Raw genomic sequence first — 18476 nt, forward strand, 5'->3', positions numbered from 1 at the left:
AGAGCCTGTTTCATAGGTGGAGGAAGGGTGCAGGCCCTTGGCAGGCAAGTGGTTTACGCTGGTCACAAAGCCAGGCAGTCTCCACGTGATAGGAATTGCATCTGTGTTTCTGGAACATTCTGGTACATTCATCTTTCCACTGGAGTGGGGTTTCCAACCTCGGCACTGTGGACATCTAATCCTAGTAATTTCTGTTGTTGGGGGTTGCCTGCTGCACGGCAATGCCAGTAGCACCCTCCCCGCCAAGTGATGACAACTGAAATGTCTCCAGATGTGCTGAGTGAGAACCGCTGTCCTAGAGGGCGAGCTGGGCCTCTTGTTTGTAGATGACAGCACTCATGGTCCCTTGATGGGCAGAGGCCCCTTCACATCTCAACTGCATGTGTCCTTCATCAGTGAGGCCCATTCTGACTTTGATCCTCGCTCCTCCCTGAGCCCAGCAGCCGAGGTCTAGCCCCCAGCCCGGCCCTGTGGCACTCAGGCCTCTCTGAGATGGCCCTCTCTCTGCGCATGTCCTTGTCTGCCACCTCTTCTGCTTCCTCCACACCAGAAGGCAAGCTCCTGCAGGGTGGGAACCTGGTCCCTCTGTTCACTGCACCATCTCCATCCATAATAGCACCTGAAGTGGCAGTGTTCAAAGGTGGCTTGTAGAAATAAGGAATGAATGAATAAGTGAATGAATGAAGACATAGACAGTCCTTGGATAAGCAATGGATGAGGGGAGGGGCTTAAAAAGGAAGTCCTGGTTTTCCCCAGGCTCCCAAGATTCCATCCAGTTGACATCAAGTATCCACAGGTGCCTGTATCGGCCCTGGGGTCCTGGTGTTCATGCCAGGAGAACATGGACAATGGCAGGCCAGGACACACTGGCAAAGTTGGGGTGGCTGGCTGGCTGTCCCTTCCATGCACCCAGAGTCTGGCTCCCCGACCTTTCCCACCGGAGTAAAGGAGGCTGCCCTGACTACTTGCAGGGCACCAGCCTTGTTCCAAGACAGGAGGTGGGGAAAGAAACCCAGCCCCACTGGGCAGCTGAGGCTCTATGCAAATGTATTTAAAACAGCAATTCTCGCAGCTGTCAGCAGATTACTTTTCTATGCAGACTGGATGGCTTTAACAAAAAATGAGAACTTCCCTGTCTGCTCTTTAAAGATAAGCCCCGTTTCCCGATTCAGTGGGCAACAAAGGTCCAGAGGCTTGGAAGACTGGGGAGATTCAGGCCAGTGACAGAGCCAGTTAGCTCCGATCCCACAGCTTGTTGTGGGTGGTGGGACTAGGAGTGGAGGCCAAAGGGCAGGCCCCAAGTAATGAAGACGTCATGTCATTTAGGTTCTGCCTCAGCCCCCTGCCCTCCCCGGGGCCATGGGCCAGCTTCCCTCAACTCTCAGGTGCCAGTTGGAAAAGGAAGATTCTCCAAGAGCCTGGAAACCACTGGATTATGCCTGGGTCCCCAACAATGATGAGGACATGACCTGGTAGACAGAGACTGAAGGTGAAGGTCACACTCACTCAAGCAGGGTGAGCCACAGAAGGCATGCCAATCAAGCCGGGGTGACATTCTGGCCAGAGAGGACACCCCGGATACTTCTTATCATGTACGCTCTTTTAACGCTACAATTAGGGAAGGAGTTGGGGGGATGCACGATCTGGGGAGCTCAAAGGTTATACAACTTTTTTTTTTGAGATGGTGTTTCACTCTTGTTGCCCAGGCTGGAGTGCAATGGCGTGGTCTCGGCTCACTACAACCTCTGACTCCTGGATTCAAGCGATTCTCCTCCCTCAGCCTCCCAAGTAGCTGAGATTATAGGCACCCACCACCACGCCTGGCTATTTTTTTTTTTTTTTTGTATTTTTAGTAGAGATGGGGTTTCACCATGTTGGCCAGGCTGGTCTTGAACTCCTGACCTCAGGTGATCCACCCACCTTGGCTGCCCAAAGTGCTGGGATTACAGGCGTGAGCCACTGTGCTTGGCCCCAAAAGTGATACAATTTGGAAGCCTTCACTGAATAAATGAATACAAAATTATGAACACAAAATTGTTAGAGCACTTCCTAAGGCCTCGGAAGAGGCTGTACAGGTGAGAGGTCACAGACATAGCTGCATCAACTGCATAATAAATGTGTGCGCAAAAGAGAGAGAGAGAAAAAAGAGAGTATGCAGCTGGTCTCTTTCCACCTGAAGGCCTCTAGGGCGTGGTATTCCACACAGGCTGTTAAGTCCGATTTACTAATGGGTGATAGCGCCCCTTCCAAATACAGCTCCTGATCTGGTGCCCCGGGCAACGACTACTCCTTGCCAATCACTTCCTAGAATTTTGTAATGCAGAAATCGGATTAGAAAGGCAGGAGGGAAGAGGGAAGGACTCGACCAGAGAAGCCAAGTTTATCTGTATAAAAATAACAAAGATGTCCAGGCGCGGTGGCTCACGCCTGTAATCCCAGCACTTTGGGAGGCTGAGGTGGGTGTATCATGAGTCAGGAGATCGAGATCATCCTGGCCAACATAGTGAAATCTTGTCTCCACTAAAAATACAAAAATTAGTCAGGCATGGTGGCACACGCCTGTAGTCCCAGCTACTCAGGAGGCTGAGGCAGGAGAATCATTTGAACCTGGGAGGTGGAGTTTACAGTGAGCCGAGACTGCGCCACTTCACTCCAGCCTGGGTGACAGAGCAGAACTCTGACTCAAAAACAATAAATAAACAAAATAAAATAAAATAAAATAACAAAGACATGGTAGAGGGGAGACCAAGAGGAAGAAGAAAACTCCACAGGCTGCAAGTCTGAGCTCCGGGAGAGCGTGCCGAAGGTGGACGTGGTTTTGATAAGTGAGGTTGTTGGTTAGGCACTGCATCCCCTGGTGTTCTTTGAGAGACACAAGTAAATGTCCAAATGCCTTTTTATTGACTTTTGGTTGAAGCAACAAATTTGACTAGTGGGATCAGCTGGGCAACATGGCACCCAGATAAAGAGGGGCCTGGCTTTTAATAGAGTTAACCTCTAATCCAAAGAAGGATTTTCCACCAGACGCATGTATGCATTGTGTGTGTGTGTGTGTGTGTGTGTGTGTGTGTGTGTGTGTGTGTGTATGTGTGCCTGAGTGCACATGCATGTGTGCGTATGAGCATGAAAAGTAAAATGTCAGGCCTTAAAGCTTGATAAGATATAGAGCACTACCTATGTATTTTCCCTTGTGGTGTTCAGAGAAGTAATTCAAGCTTGGAAATAAGGGGAAAAATTATCATGTGAAGAGCTTCCAGAATCATACTAGAATGTTGTCTAACAAGCCTGAATAAAAGTTATCTGACTTTCTGATGTAACTTTGTTTTCTAACCATTACTATTGATCAGAGCCCAAGCTCTGTAAAGTTCAAGGCAAACTTGTGGGTTGGTAAGAAGGAAATGACGGTGTATCAAGCAGTGATGCAAATGATTAACATCCAGTAGAAGAGGTAACCTGAGTTTACACATTTTTTTGGCCCTAAAGGACACAGGAGACAAACCGGCTTTGTCTTGAATATTTCCTCAGTTCTTCCCATCCCCTTTTGAGTCTGTTTTGTCATTCTGCTGGTTCCTTCATTAACCAATAAAACAATCTTGGCATATATTCACCGTGTGCTTAGATGAGAATTATGTTTCCGACATGTTTGAATCTTACACTTTGACATCAGCCCTTTTCCCCAGTCCCTTTGGCAGTGAACTTGTTTGATCCTTTCTAGGTTATGCCAAATGAGAAGCCCAGACTCAAGGCACATAGATATCATATCAGCCTCTTTTGATTCCATCTCCTTTTTAATCTCTGATAATTTTCAGAACGCAAATTGTGATTGCAAGTGCAGCTCAGATAACTTCTATGCTCCATAAGACTCAGCCTCTGCTCCTCAAAGAAACACGGCTAAAGAATCAACAGGAAATGAAATATACTTCCAGTTTCTGCTTGCATTTTCAAAGGAGATTAAAGGGATCCAAATCACAACGCCCCACCCTGGGGCCCTTCTGAAAAATTCTTTTTGCCTCCTCTTCTAGCCTCTCTCCCCCAGCAACTACCTCAGAGCCCCTCGCTCAGCAAGGCTTCAGTGTTCTCTCTCTGCTCTAATTCTCCTGGACACATTCTTCGGGAGCCTCTGTGAGGAACAGTTTTGATTACAAACAACAGAAAACTGATAAACATTGGTCTTAACCAGAAGAATATGTACTGCTCACGTAACCAGATGCCCAGAAATATACGGTCCCAAGGCAACTTCAGACGGCAACAGTATCATCAAGAATCCAGACTTTGTCATTCTTCCACCCAGTGAAATTGTGTCGTCATTGCTTCTTGCCTCATGGTGGCCACATGCATGCTCGAACTCCAGACATCATGCCCTTGTATGCAGCATCTCCAGCAGGAGGGACAGGGCGGGGACCAAAGATTCGCTCCTGAAAAAACCATCTTTCATCCAGAAAGAAATCCTTCTCAGGTGCAAACCTTCCTCTCTTCTCACATCTGAAACTGGGTCCCATGGCCATACCAACTTATAAGGGAGGCTTGGAAACCAAGTACAGCTGGCCCTGAACAATGAGGGGTGAGGGGTGCCAACTCCGTACGCAGTCGAATAGTTGCATATAACGTTTGACTTCCCCAAAACTTAACTTATAATAGCTTACTGTTGGCCAGAAGCCATACCTGTAACATAAACGGTTGATCAACATGTGTTTGCACGTTATATGCTTTCAACCCTGCACTCTTACAATAAAATAAGCTAGAGAAAGGAAACTGTTGTAAAAGACTCACAAGAGAAAATGTATTTACTATTGGTTTACTGTTTACTAGTGAAATGTCACTACTGGAAAATTACTATGAAATGTTACTATTAGAAAATATATTTACTACTGATGAAGTGGAAGTGGGTCATCCTAAAGGTCTTCATCCACTCGCAGTGAGTAGGCTGGGGAGGAGAACGAAGAGGAGGGGTTGATCTTGCTGTCCCAGAGGTGATGGAGGAGAGAGGAACTCCACCTATAAGTGGGCCCACCCAGTTCAGACCTGTGCTGTTCAGGTATCAGCTGTATTTGTTAAAGCAGGAAAGAGTTGCCATGGCTGTCTGAGGCCCATCATTCCCTGGGACTGGGAACATCACAAGCCCCTATGACTGGGGTTGTTTGCCTGGAAGCAGGAAGGGAACCAGAGGGATTGGCCGCTGGGGAAGCAACCCATGCTGTCAAGCACAGCCTTTAGTTTAAAGTTGGGGAAGCAACTATAAGACAAGAGGCAAGTTTACCTAAGCCAGACAGCAAAACAATGCATGGGGCAACTTTTCAGGAAAAATCACCAGGATGGTGGGGGGTGGGGGGGAGCAAGCCCTCAACTCACCACCTGCTGTACCTCTTTGTGGTCTTTTAGTACCTTTGCTCAGCACCATGCCACAGAAAGGCCCCGGATTAAGACAGTGGAGGTGGGACCCCCCTGGATGCCATCACCTCTGACCACCTGGGACCAACCAGGCAGGAGTTAGCATGCATCTCTATAGCCATGGAAACCACCTTGCTTAGCACACTCACCCTGTACCCAGCGTTGAGCTGACAGGCATGCTCGTACCCATCTAGTTCTCAAAACTAAGGCACGAGAAAGGTACCAGTTTTCTCAGTGTTACGAATGAAGAGAAAAGGTTAGAGAAGTGAAGTGACATGCTCAAGGTTAGCTATTGAGTGAGTGGCTGTGCTGAGAGTTGGCCCGCGTCGACAGAACCTCAAAAGCTGTTTTGGATTTTGTTTTTTCTTAAACCCTTAATACCTGCTCTTTCTCTTAGCAAGGGGACCACACACCACCTTAGCAAGGACAAGCATGGAGTATAAGTGGGCTCTGGGTCTCAGGATGGACCAGGCCTTGCTCCCGGGAATGGGGGCCTCCCCTAGCACACACCCCATCTCCTTGGGAGACTGCCAAGTCCCCAGGCTTCCTGCCTTCCTCAGAGGCGCTGGAATCCATTCCGTCACCAATCCAGAGGCCATCCATCCAGAGGGGAGTTTCATCCTAGGCGGTGCTCAGTCTTCCAGGGTCAGCAATGAGGCCCCAGAGTGATGACGGAGGGTGTGGGGTGCATGAGGTGCTCTAACATCAGGAGAATTCCTCCAGGCCCCATTTGGACTAAGTTCTGATGGTCTCTGAGAGGGCTATATTTTGGAAGGTCCCATCACTGCCAGGACAGGCCAAATGCCTTGGGACATGGCAGGGCTGTGGTTCTGTGGAGCAAGAAGGGGCTGCGCTGGCCTGGCTGGATTTCCTTCTGCTCTGGCCACCTAGGAAAGGCAGTTGTGTGCTGGTGAAGGGCATTAGCTTTGGACTCCCGGGTTCAAGGCCCTGTGCTACCTCTCCCCAGCCACGTGACCTTGGGCAAATCATTTAACCTCTCAGCCTATCTCTTCATTTGTAGTCAATGATGGTAACAGTAGTAACTTCATCCCTGGAAAGCTGTAAATTTAAAATAACCAGTGTGAGAAAAGCCCTTCATAGCACAGGGGTGCAATTCAGAACCTGACCAGCATTACTGCAGGGGCTGAAATTCAGACCCTGACCAGCCTTACTGCTGGGGCTGAAATGCTTGCTTGCGGTTAATCTGTGGTTACGTAAACCATGCAATCAATCATTCAGAGCTCTTCCCCCACACTACCCTACCTTCTCTCCTTTCTGTGCCCTTGAGCCTCTCTTTTAGCCACTCCTGTGGAGCTGGTATTTGTTTCCTGCGAGGATGTGTGCTGAGTATAGTGAATAGAACAAACTCATATTCCAGAATCCTCTTCCAGAATATTCTAGAATCTTCCAGAATCCTCTAGAACTCCAGCCCCTCTGCTCATTTGTGGTGACGCCTTGGGCAAGTTGCTTTACTTCTCTGCACCTCAACTTTCTTTTCTTTTCTTTTTTTTTTTTTTTTTTTTTTTTGAGATGGAGTTTCACTCATGTTACCCAGGCTGGAGTGCAATGGCTCACGATCTCGGCTCACCGCAACCTCCACCTCCTGGATTCAGGCAATTCTCCTGCCTCAGCCTCCTGAGTAGCTGGGATTACAGGCATGCACCACCATGCCCAGCTAATTTTTTGTATTTTTAGTAGAGACGGGGTTTCACCATGTTGACCAGGATGGTCTCGATCTCTTGACCTCATGATCCACCCGCCTCGGCCTCCCAAAGTGCTGGGATTACAGGCTTGAGCCACCGCGCCCGGCCTAACTTTCTTTTCTTTTAAGAGGGCAAAGTGTCTCTGTTGGAGGAGCAGGAGGTTTGGAGAATGAAATGTGAGAATGCTTAAGCACTCTGCCTGCTTCCAGCCTGTCACTGAGACTCCATCCAGTCTCTCCAGAGCCTTCTCCCCACTCGCAGCTTGGTCAGAATTTAAGACTCAGGGACCCAGCTCTATAAGGAATTGTCAGATGGTTAGTTTGTCATAAATGCGTGAGGGAGAGGCCTGGGCATCTAGGAAGTTTTTCCAACACTGTGCTTTCCAGGAAGCAGATGCCCATGCTGAGGTCACTACGTACTGGCACTGCCTGGGCCTGAGATTTGGCGATGTCAGCAGAGGAGAGCAAGGGTTCCTCTCCCAGCAAAGCATCTCCCAGAATCTCTGCACCTGCCTGAAGGGCTGGCTCTAATCCTGCCCCTGTGCAGGCTGTGCCGACAGATTTATTTGTGTGGAACATTAAAACTCCATGTTGACCTTTGTACATTTTCCTGACTGCGTCATTCAAGGATTCGTAAAAGACCTTGAATTAAATCTGCTCTATTACGAGTTAGGGGAGGAAGACAGGAAGGAGTGAGGGAGTGGGTGTGAGTTTCCTACTGCCCACGAAGCCAGTCTGCCCTGAAGTCACCACATGCATCACAGCCCAGCACGCCAGCCCAGGGACCCTTGGTCCCCCACCCTGAGACCTCCAGACATCTATTCTGTGCCCTCCACCTCTTCCCTCCGGCTCACCTTGTGCCCCTCACGCAAGGCTGGACACAATGATAACTTGTTGAATGATGATTTGGGGGTAGGGGGAAATATAAAAGACATTTTTATACAGGTGTGAAATTGCTGGAGAGAAATTCTAGGACATAGAAACAGTCTAGGACATAGAAACCCGCTACAAGGGCTCCGGGAATCTTACCAGAGTCTAAAGCTGCGGTAGCCAGTACTTGTGGCTATTTAAATTTAAATGCATTGAAATGAAATAAAATTTAAAATTCAATTCCTCCATCACATTAGCCATGCTTCAAGCGCTCCACAGCCACCTGTGCCTAGTGGCTACTGTCCTGGACAATATAGACAGAAAGAACAGTGTCATGAGCACAGAAAGTTCTATCAGAGCTGGACACGGTGGGTCACACCTATAATCCCACCATTTTGGGAGGCTGAGGCAGGAGGATTGCTTGAGGCCAGGAGTTTGAGACCAGCCCAGGCAACAAAGTGAGACCCCATCTCTACAGAAAAAAGAGAAAATTAGCCAGGCATGGTGACACATGCCTGTAGTCCCAGCTACTCGGGACGCTGAGGCAGGAGGATCGCTGGAGCCCAGGAGGTCAGGGATGCAGTGAGTCGTGATAGTGTTCCAGCCTGGGTGACCCTGTCTCAAAAAGTAATTTAAAAAAACAAGTTATATTGGATGACACTGTGCTAAAGGAAAGCCCTGATTTTTTTTAAAAAATTAAATATTTTATTGTTTTTTGGGAGGTGGAGGGTAACAACAGTGACACTACTTGTCAAACCATTTAGAAAGCACAGAATAACCCAAAAGACAGTCAAGAGGGACCCAGGTTTGGCTGCAGGCTCAGTGGCTTGCTGGACCCCTGGGCCCTCGGAGCAGAGCCAGGATGGCCGCAGGAGCAGACGCGGGTGTTCTGCAGCTACTGACGTTGCCAAGGAGGGGAAGAGGATGCCAGGAAGAAGAGGACCAACACCTGAAGCCCCTGCCCCGACACTTGAGGGACCTGTGAAGGGCTCGAGGCCCTGACGGTGAAGGGAAGTCTTAGTCAAGACCCAGACAGAACAATGGAGCCCAGTGGACAGACGTGCATGCCAGGAGCACCGGAAAGCCAAGCCCCAGGATGGTAAGGGCAACAGAGAGAGGGTAACAGCAGAGAGCCCCCACCGCCCCTAGGCTAGCAGGACAATGGGAGGAGGGAGAAAGCTGTGTTGTCTGAGCCCCCAAAGCTGAGGCTGCCTGTGGGGAGTTGGGGCCACAGAGGAGGCTCACCCCCTGCTGACTGAAAGAGGGGGACATACTTGGGCATCTCCCCCTTCTCTCCCTCCAACCTCCCACTGGGGCCAACACGTGGCTGAGCACATAGGGAAACCACGGGGAGGAAGGGGGGCCTGAGAAATGTGGTTCTCAGGGGAAAAGAAGGAGAGGGTGTGGGAGCCAGCAGCCACAGGTGTTCTATGCTCAGGACACTGTGTCACCTCAAATTTCTATATTAAAGCCCTAACCCCAGTGTGACTCTGCGTGAAGACTGGAAGATTTGGAGGTAAAGTTCAGCGAGCTCATAAGGGTGGGGCCCTAATCCGATCTGACTGCCGGCCTTGGTGGTGGAGGTCTTGCTGTCACTTTAAGCACAGACCCAGGAACAGCCACAGGAGCACACAGTGGGGAGCCAGCCATGTGCAAACCAGGAACAGGGTCCCCGCCAGAACCCCGCCTTGCCGGCACCCTGATCTGGAATTCCAGCCTCCAGAACCATAAAAAATGCATGTCTGTGGTTTAAGCCACACAGCCCATGGCATTCTTTCATGGCCGCCGGAGCCGATGAAGCCACTCTGCAGTTCTGAAAATACGGCCCCACAAACTGCACGCGCCTGGAGGAGTCTGGTCCTGGCTGTGGTTTGGACATGGCTAGTTTGTCCCCTCCAAGGCTCGTGTTGAAATCCGATCCCCGGCGTTGGAGGTAGGCCTGGTGGGCGGTCTTTGGGTGGTGGGGGCAATGGCCTTCTTCTGGAGCGAGTTTTGCTCTGTTCGCTCCCATGAGCACTAGTTGTTGAAAAGAGCATAGGACCACCTCCACCCGCTGCCACTGCTCACTGCCACTCTCTCGCTTTTCCATTGGTTAGGGGGAGAATTGTGGTAAGTCCTGCCCCACTCAGTCATTGTGCCATCTCTGCTCACACCAGCTCCCCTTCCCCTTCCGCCAGAGTGGAAGCCGCCTGTAGCCTCCCCAGAAGTGGATGCTGATACCATGCTTCTTGTACAGCCTTCGGAACCGGGAGCCCAATAAACCTCTTTTCTTTATGAGTTACCTGCCTTCACGTATTCCTTAATAGCAAAGTAAGTGCACTAAGACAGTCTCCAAAGATGTCCACATTCTGATCGCCAAAACTGTAAATATGCAACCTTACAAGGCAACAGGGTCTTCACAGCTGTAATTAGGGTAAGGAGCTGGAGGTGGAGATTCTCCCGGATTACCTGGGTGAGTCCAGTGTCATCACAGGGGTCCTAATAAGGGAAGCGGTGGGCAAGGTGCTCAATGTGAGAGAGAAGTGGGGACGGAGCAGAGATTGGAGTGATGAGCTTGCTGGGTTTGGAGACAGAGGAGGGGCCATGAGCCAAGCATGCAAGCAAACTCTAGAAGCTGGAAAGGACAAGGAAACGGATTCTCCCTTAGGGCCTCGGAAGGAACACAGCCTGCCAACACAATTTTAGCCCAATGAGACCTCAGTCCAGACTTCCAGCTTCCACAACCATAAGAGAAGAAATGTGTGTTGCTTTAAGCTAAGCCGTGGTCACTTGTTACAGTGGCAGGAAGAAACTCATACACAGGCAAATTCTGGTAAGGCTGCAAGTCAACGCTCTTCACCAGGGTTGGTGCTCCATCTCTACCCTGGAAGAGCCACAGACTAGCAAAACAGGTGCGTCTTTCTAGTTCTAGGTCTCTAGTACCTTGTACCCCATGGGCGTTTGATGCTCAGAGGGTGAACAGCTCTGTATGTGGGTTGCTTAGCGTGTGATCCTCTAGCAAACCTGGGAGGCAGTAGCAGCAGGGAAGAGTGGCTAAGATGACAGATCTGAAAGGCTTGCAGTCGGGGCCGCGGGTCCTAGCTCACCCACCTACTAGCTGTGTGACCTTGGTAAAGACACTCACCCTCTCTGAGTCTTAGCTTTTCCATTAGTTAGAGGGGATTGCAATCATTCCTACCCCACACGCCGGTGTGAGGTGAGTGAGGCCTCCTGTCATTGGTGGGCATTCCTTGGTTGTCTGCTGTGTGCCCAGGTCTAGGTGCTGGGGAGACAGTGCTGTTCCGGAAACCAGACTCCTGGCCCTTGGGGAGCCCATGCTCTAGCAGGGAAAATGAAAGAACACTGACAAACACTAAGCACAGTACTAGGTATCCAATAGGTGCTCAGGCAATGCTGCCCTTGACTTCCTCCATGAAGAAATCACAGAGGTGTCAGGGGCTTGCCAAAGTCAACGTGAGCTGGTGCATGTCGGCATGTGAATTCAGGTTTTCTAAGTGCAGTCCCTGGGGCTGCGGCGTGTTGGGGCAGGATGGTGGTGGTGGGAGCGGGTGAGGGAGATGGAGCCTGGAGAAAGGGATTTGCTCGCATTTTTAATGCAATCCGGCCCTTAGGCTCTGGTTGGATTTTAGCTCACTGGGGACTGGGCTGATCCCATAAGCCACGTGACAGCTTCTGTGTAAGGAGCGAAGGACTTGATATGAAGACTCCCCCAAAGTCTGCAGGATGCGGACAGCCCCCCGGGAACTGTGGGCAGGCCCAGCTCACGCCACATTCCCTGATGCAGCCTGAGCTTCCCACGACATGGTTTCCCAACATTTCTCTGGCTCTCCACGCTCTAGGTCACCAGGCCTCGGAGCTCATGGAGATCCCTGGACATGCCCCAAGAAGAAGAAAGAGGTTAGCCTGTCCCCGTGCCCCGATGGGTCAGGAAAGCCTGAGGCCAGAAGCCTGGGGTCAGAGTCTGGAGCTGGGCATTTGTGGTGGGGCAGGGCCAGTCCCTGGGAATAGGATGCAGGTAGGGTGGGATCAGGCAGCCCTGGGGCTACATCCCTGCAAGGCAGCAGGACCACACAGACCCATGCCTATGCCAGTGTGAGCTTGGAGCCTGGCATACCCGTCAACAGGACAGCTCTTGAGAGCTGCAAAGAAGGCTGCCCCACGAGCTCCCACACCCTGAGCCAAGGTCCTCTCCAGGGATTTTCTGAAGCTCCGCCCCTTTCCTGTTGGGGCCTGGCTGCAAATGGAACCCCCACCTCTGTCTGCGAGCTTTCTCTCAGCTGACTTTTTTCCCCCGCGTCCCCCCTTGGCCCTGACCACACGAATCAGGGTCTGCAAAGAGTTCCAATCCTTTATCACTCCATCCTAAAAGCTGCCAGGAGTGGCCCGTCTTCTTGTAGTCGGGGGACTGTTTTGTTAATTATCTAATCTTCGTATTTCTCCAAGTCCAAGCTTCAACCTGGGTTTGAAAACCCCCCTCAGCCTCAGAATAGAAAGAGATAAAATTCAGCAAGAACACCACCCCATTTAGGTTCATGGAACGTTTCTTATCCCAGCCTCTCCTCGGAGGGCACTCGACCACCCAGACGGGCGGAAGCAGCCCATCACTGTACAGCCACTCTCTGGCACATGTTCGCGCCACGTGCCCACCCACGGTGCACCCTCAGTCAGGCATGTGAATACCCTTCTCACGTGCAGGTGTGCACACACACACACAGACAGGGCACACCCACCTCTGGTCATGCACACGCATTCATGTGCACATGGGAACAGATGCGTGGACGTATAGACACAGGTAACAGCCATTCACAGAGCTTATATTTGAAATATCAGATTTAAAGACCTGTAGTTTTTCTGCTGAACACCATGGGCTACAGCAGCCTTGGGCAACACGCTCTAGATTGCCTGCCCATGACAGATGGCAGCTGGGACCAGCAGGGAGCGAAGCCGCCTCTGCTCCTGAATAATGAGCTCAGAGCCTCTCAGTGGGAGCCGCACTCACCTCTTGAACCCTCTGTAATCCAGCAGAGACAGAGGGCAAGTGGGGACAGTGGTTGGAACCTTTGGGGACCCTGCTTCCCAGGGTAGATGGATGACATGGGAGTGAACAGGGGAGTTCCGGAGAGAAGGTGGCTGAACTGGCACAGGGCCCCTGCCCTCAGGGTCTCAGAGGTAACCAGTGTCCTACCTCAGGGATGCCAAGGGCCAGAGCCATTGCCCATCAGCTTTTGTAGGAGCGTGTGCTGGGGAGACAGACACAGAGGCAAGACAAGGAAGCAGGGTGTGATTTGCTTTTAATTTATTACACAGTCTACGGGCAGAGAAGCCAGGGGAGCAAGTACACAGGGCTGGGGGTATCAGGCAGGGGCTGGTGACTGAAATACAGCTCCCCAGCTTCTCCCCAAAGCTGCTGGAGTGGACTCCTTTTCATTAAAATCCCCATTTCCACAGGTTTATGACTTGGCCATAAAGTGTGGCTCTGGGCAGGATCCAGGCATGGGCAGGACCCCGTTGGGAAACAGGCTTCTTGCTTTTCATCCATAATTATTTTCTTTATGGCTTATTGGGTTTTATCATTCAGAAGGTGAAAAGAGTCCTGGTAAGTGCTGGGAGGTGTTGTGGATCAAGATGTCCCAAAGACACCAGCGGATGGAGGGTGTGCAGGGCTGGAGGGTCCTGGCCTTGTCCCTGTGCCTTCCGTGTCACCATGAGACTTGGAGTATCCCAAGGGAAAGAATCCACTCCCCAGCCCTGCCCGTCCTCACCCCTCCCCTTCTCACCTCTCAGACTTGCTCACAGCTTACTTCTCTCCCCTGACTTTGCAAGGGCGAGTGTCCAAGTAGCCGGCATTGCCTGCAGCACCCCGCATTTAAAAGCACCTGTGATACCCCAGACATTCCGCTGGGCACAGGGGAAGCCATGGTGAATGAGCCCAGAAAGGGTCCCATCCTCACAAAGCTCAAACAAGGTCTGGGAGGGATGCAATGCCACCTTCCTGGCTGCCAGTGTGATTATTTAATTATGGAGATGATCAATGCTACAAGGAAAAACGTACCCCGGGAACTCCATGCACGTTGTGGGCCTGCAATGGTTAATTTTTTGTGTCTACTTGACGCAGCCAGTAAGTACCCAGATATTTGGTCAAACAGTATTCCAGGCCGGGTGCTGTGGCTCATGCCTGTAATCCTGGTGCTTTGGGAGGCTGAAGTGGGTCGATTGCTTGAGACTTGGCATTCATGCCACTGGACAGCAGCCTGGGTGACAATGAGACCCTGTCTCTAAAAAAAACAAAACAAAACATTCTTCCAGGTGTGTCTGTGAGGGTGTTTCTGGATGAGATTAACATTCGAATACGTGGACTGAGTCAAGCTGTTACATCCCTCATGTGGCTCGGGCTCTCTCAATCAGTTCAGAAACTGAATGGAGCAAAATCTCTGACTCGAGGGAATTTGGCCTGCCTGCCTGTTTGAGCTGGGACATGGATTCTTCCTCTGTCCTTAGACTGGAACTTACACCGTGATGGTTCCTGGGTCTCCAGCTTGCCAGTTGCAGATCCTGGGATGACTCAGCCTCTATCATTGTGTGAGCCAATTTGGTATCATAAATAAATTTATATGCATATAAATATATATTATAAATATATATCTTCTGTTTCTCTGCAGAACCTGGCTAATACAGGACCCCAAGAATGCTGTGTGGAGCACAGGGCATTCAAACTAAGACAGGAGGGTTGAGGAAGTATTGCTGCTACTGTGGACAAGGCTCACCCAATGACAGGGTCCCCTGCACCGGGTCACAGAGGAGGTGCAGCTTCTGCTGAGAGGGCCACCTATGGGAACACTGACCTCCTCTTCGCACGCCCTCCTCCTCCCTTCTTTCCTCCCACCAGGCACAGCAGGGGCTCCCTGAGCTGCTACCCCCTGGTGCCCCTCACCATCCCTGTCAGGTTCTAGCTGTTCCACTTCCGGGCCCCGGTTCCCTGTGCTAAACTGTGCTAAATTCGTTGTGAATACCTGTAGCAGTTTTGGTTTCACTGGTGGGCTCCAACTTCCAGGGGGATCAGGGCCCGGTAGGTTGGGTGTGGGCTGAATAGCTAGCAAGAGCCTTGAAATCTGGCAGGATTGTAGGGTTGGACCAAGAGGAACAGGGCTTGGGGGAAGTCAGCAGGGAATAGTGAAGCGATTCGAGCAGTGCAGAAGTGTGACTGAGCTAAGGACTTTGCCCTTGACCCAACTGGCAACAGGGTGCCAGCCAAGCAGGGTCCCAGGGGGCCACCAACAAGTAGGACAGGAGCTATACATTTGCACACAACAAAAGGAGCTCCAGACACCTCTGCAATTTGGCTCCTGCCCAGCTTGCTGTCTTGTCTTGAGATAGATGCCTCGGTGATGAACAAAGAGGCTTCTGTCCCTCCCAGGCCACCATAGAGGGAGACACTGGGGGTTTTGAGCCAGCAGAAAATGTCATGTGGCTTGATTTAAAAGGCTGCCATGGGATGGCCAGAGTGGGACATGAAGCATAGTGGAATACTATGGTGGAAAATGGGGCAGCCTCTTACAAAACAATGTGCAGTGTGCATTCACACTTCAAACCTGCAGTCTCACTTCTAGGGATTTACCCTAAAGACAGGGTAAATTGTTTGTATTTGCAGAATCCTGGAAATGACCTGAACAGATGGAAACTACTTTGGTCCCCTAGGTGAGAGATGACAGTATAGAAAATGAGACAGAAGATCCTCTTCAAAGTTTCCTTGGCTGTCCTGGATATTCGCTCTGACATGTCTGGACAAGCCCAGGTGAGCATCAGATCACAGCTTCCTCCTTTGCCCCTATTTGGAAGTATTTTTGCCTTTCTCAGCATTCCACAAGTTACTTCCTCCCTTCTTTACCTATTTAGGAAAGTTTTAAGTTGCTAGCCAATTGGGTGAAGCTTAGAATGTGAGGTCCCATTTTGGCCAATGGAAACTGGACACAGCAGTAGGGTGGCCACGTCCAGTTATAAATATTCCTGCTCCCTTTGTTCAGGTGTGCTTTCATGGCAAGATTGCTGCAAGTGGCATCCTTTCTGCAGAAAGTAAAACTGCTCTTGCTGAACTATCCATATAGTCTCAGTGTTGATTTCTTTGCAGCACTGAGAGCCCATTTTCAACAACAGGTGTGAATCAGGGTGACAGCAGACCTTTGTGGGGTCCCGTACAAGGCCAGGGGCTGCAAGTGACCCAAGACTGACTCATGACATTCCTCCACTGTCCCCCAATCTCCTTCACTGTCTCTTTGCAGTAAAGAGATCAGAGCCCACAGTTCTTAGGTCAGTGGGACCCCAGGCCTCAGGGAATGCTGATGATGTGGCATCTTGCTGGAAGCCAGTTTCAGCACAACACCTTTGGGGTGCACCTCCAGCATCCTTGGGTCTCAGAGGAGCCAACAGCAGACCCAGGAGGTAGAAGCATGAGGCCCTTCAGCTGGCGAAGGCCAGACCATTTCTCACTTGGAATTAGCACCACAGCCCTGCTCTCATTAGGTGGGAGGTGGAGACTAGACTCTGGACCAGATTGAAGACTGGCTGAAACAGGGACGAAGTGAAAGCTACTCTCCATAAGACATGCCCACCCATGTGGCCATTTACTGTCACCATGGCAACACATGGAAGTTACCACCCCTTTCCATGGCAACAACCCAGAAGCTACCATCCTCTTTCTAGAAAGTTCTGTATAACCTGCTTCTTAATTTGCATGTAATTAAAAGTGTGTATAAATGTGACTGCAGGACCGCCCCTGAGCTGCTATGCTGGGCACACTGCCTATGGGGGAGCCCTGCTCAGCGGGGAGCAGAACCCCTGCTGCTGTGCGTAACCATTGCAGTAAAAGCTGCTGTCTAACACCACCAGTTCACCCTTGAATTCTTTCCTGAGCGAAGTCAAAAACTTTCCCAAACTAAGCCCCTATTTTAGGGTTCACCTGCCCTACATACAATACCCCCTTCTCTACCCTTAAGGCTACTCTTGAGGGAATTAAAATTGAGCCCAATGCTAAGGCAATCTGGGTAATAAATATGTTGGGTCATCTAGGAAGCCATTTGGAAAAAAGATAAAATTAATCCATTGCTCATCCCAAGCAGAAGCATAAACTGCACATAGATCAGAGATCCACACTTCATTGTTAAACTATGGAGTGTTGGATAGTAATGGGTGAATTCCTCTACTCTGGGTAAAGAAGACTTTCTAACTGTGACTGAAAACCAAGATTGATAATTTGATACAAAACAACTCAAACAAGATGTTTTTGCATGGCAAAAGCACCATCAGCAAAATCAAAGAACAAACAGAAAATTGGGAGAAAATATTTGCAACATATTTCATAAAAAGCCAATATTCTTTCAAATACACAGAACATTTTAAAACTAAGGAAAATGGCCAAAGACATAGACAATTCACAATAAGAGTTATAAAATGGCCCTTAAACATGAAACATCGCCAAATAAGGGAAATGTGCATTTAAACTACCTTGTGGTACCACTTTTCAGCCATCGCAGTGGCAACATCCAAATGCTGGATAACAGTTCCCACCGGCAAGGCCGTGGAAAACCTGCACTCTCTTACACTGTTAGTGGGAATGAAGCATGGTGGAATACTGTGGTGGAAAACTGAACAACCTCTTACAAAACAATACGCAGTATGCATTCACACTTCAAACCTGCATTCTCACTTCTAGAGATTTACCCTAAAGATCCACCTCCAATTATATGCAAATACATAAGCACAGGCTTATTCATTGCTCCATTGTTTGTAATTGCAGAATCCTGAAAATGACCTGAACACCCACGTGCAGGAGAGACATGGAAGAATCTGTGGTACATCCACACAGCGGGATGTAGTAGTAAGTACTATGCAGCTACAAGAAAGAATGAGGGAGACCTCCAGAAATGAATACAGAGCGACTTTCCAGAGATGTTGCTAACTGTCAAAAGCAAAGTGCACGATAACAGGTAATGTAGAGTATGCTCCCTTTTGTGTAAGAAAGAAGGGGGATTAAGAAAGCATGCATAGAAAGAAAAACACAGAGGGGATAAAGGAGGAGAGTAGCCATGATCCATTTGAGGGATGGGATCAGAAGACAGGGTGGAAGAACACAGAAGGAAGAGGGCCTCTCCAGGGCACCCTTCGGTCTCATCTTGACATTTGGGAGCATGTTAATGTTTTAAATATTCAGGAACATAAAGCTTAGTCAGTCAGGTCAGGGAAGGGAAAAAGAGTGACAGGAAACTAACAAATGAACTCAGTGCTTTTCAAGTGAACACCATAATCACACTGAAAAAAAAAAAAGAAAAAGTTTTAGCCAGAGCAATCAGACAAGAGAAAGATAAAGAGCATCCAAACTGGTAAAGAGGGGGCCAAGCTGTCACTGTTTGTCAATGATGTGATTGTATACCCAGAAAACCCTGAAGTTTCACCCAAAGAGCTCGTAGATCTGATAACTAAATTCAGTAAAGTTTCAGATACAAAATCAATGTACACAAATCAG

At 49.8% G+C, this 18476-nt stretch overlaps 1 long non-coding RNA gene across 1 annotated transcript; it reads right to left on the reverse strand.

Annotated features, from left to right (window-relative positions):
- Positions 1 to 4166: 4166 nt before the first annotated feature.
- On the reverse strand, positions 4167 to 6730 carry LOC116535721. Its single transcript, XR_004262340.1, has 4 exons — positions 6652 to 6730; positions 6384 to 6447; positions 4867 to 4924; positions 4167 to 4415 (listed from the first exon to the last, which is right to left on the reverse strand). It is a non-coding gene; the product is annotated as an uncharacterized LOC116535721 (long non-coding RNA).
- Positions 6731 to 18476: the final 11746 nt, after the last annotated feature.

The sequence above is a fragment of the Sapajus apella genome, unplaced genomic scaffold (assembly GCF_009761245.1).
Source record: "Sapajus apella isolate SASKATOON/1434 unplaced genomic scaffold, GSC_monkey_1.0 scaffold96, whole genome shotgun sequence".
NCBI lineage: Eukaryota > Metazoa > Chordata > Mammalia > Primates > Cebidae > Sapajus > Sapajus apella.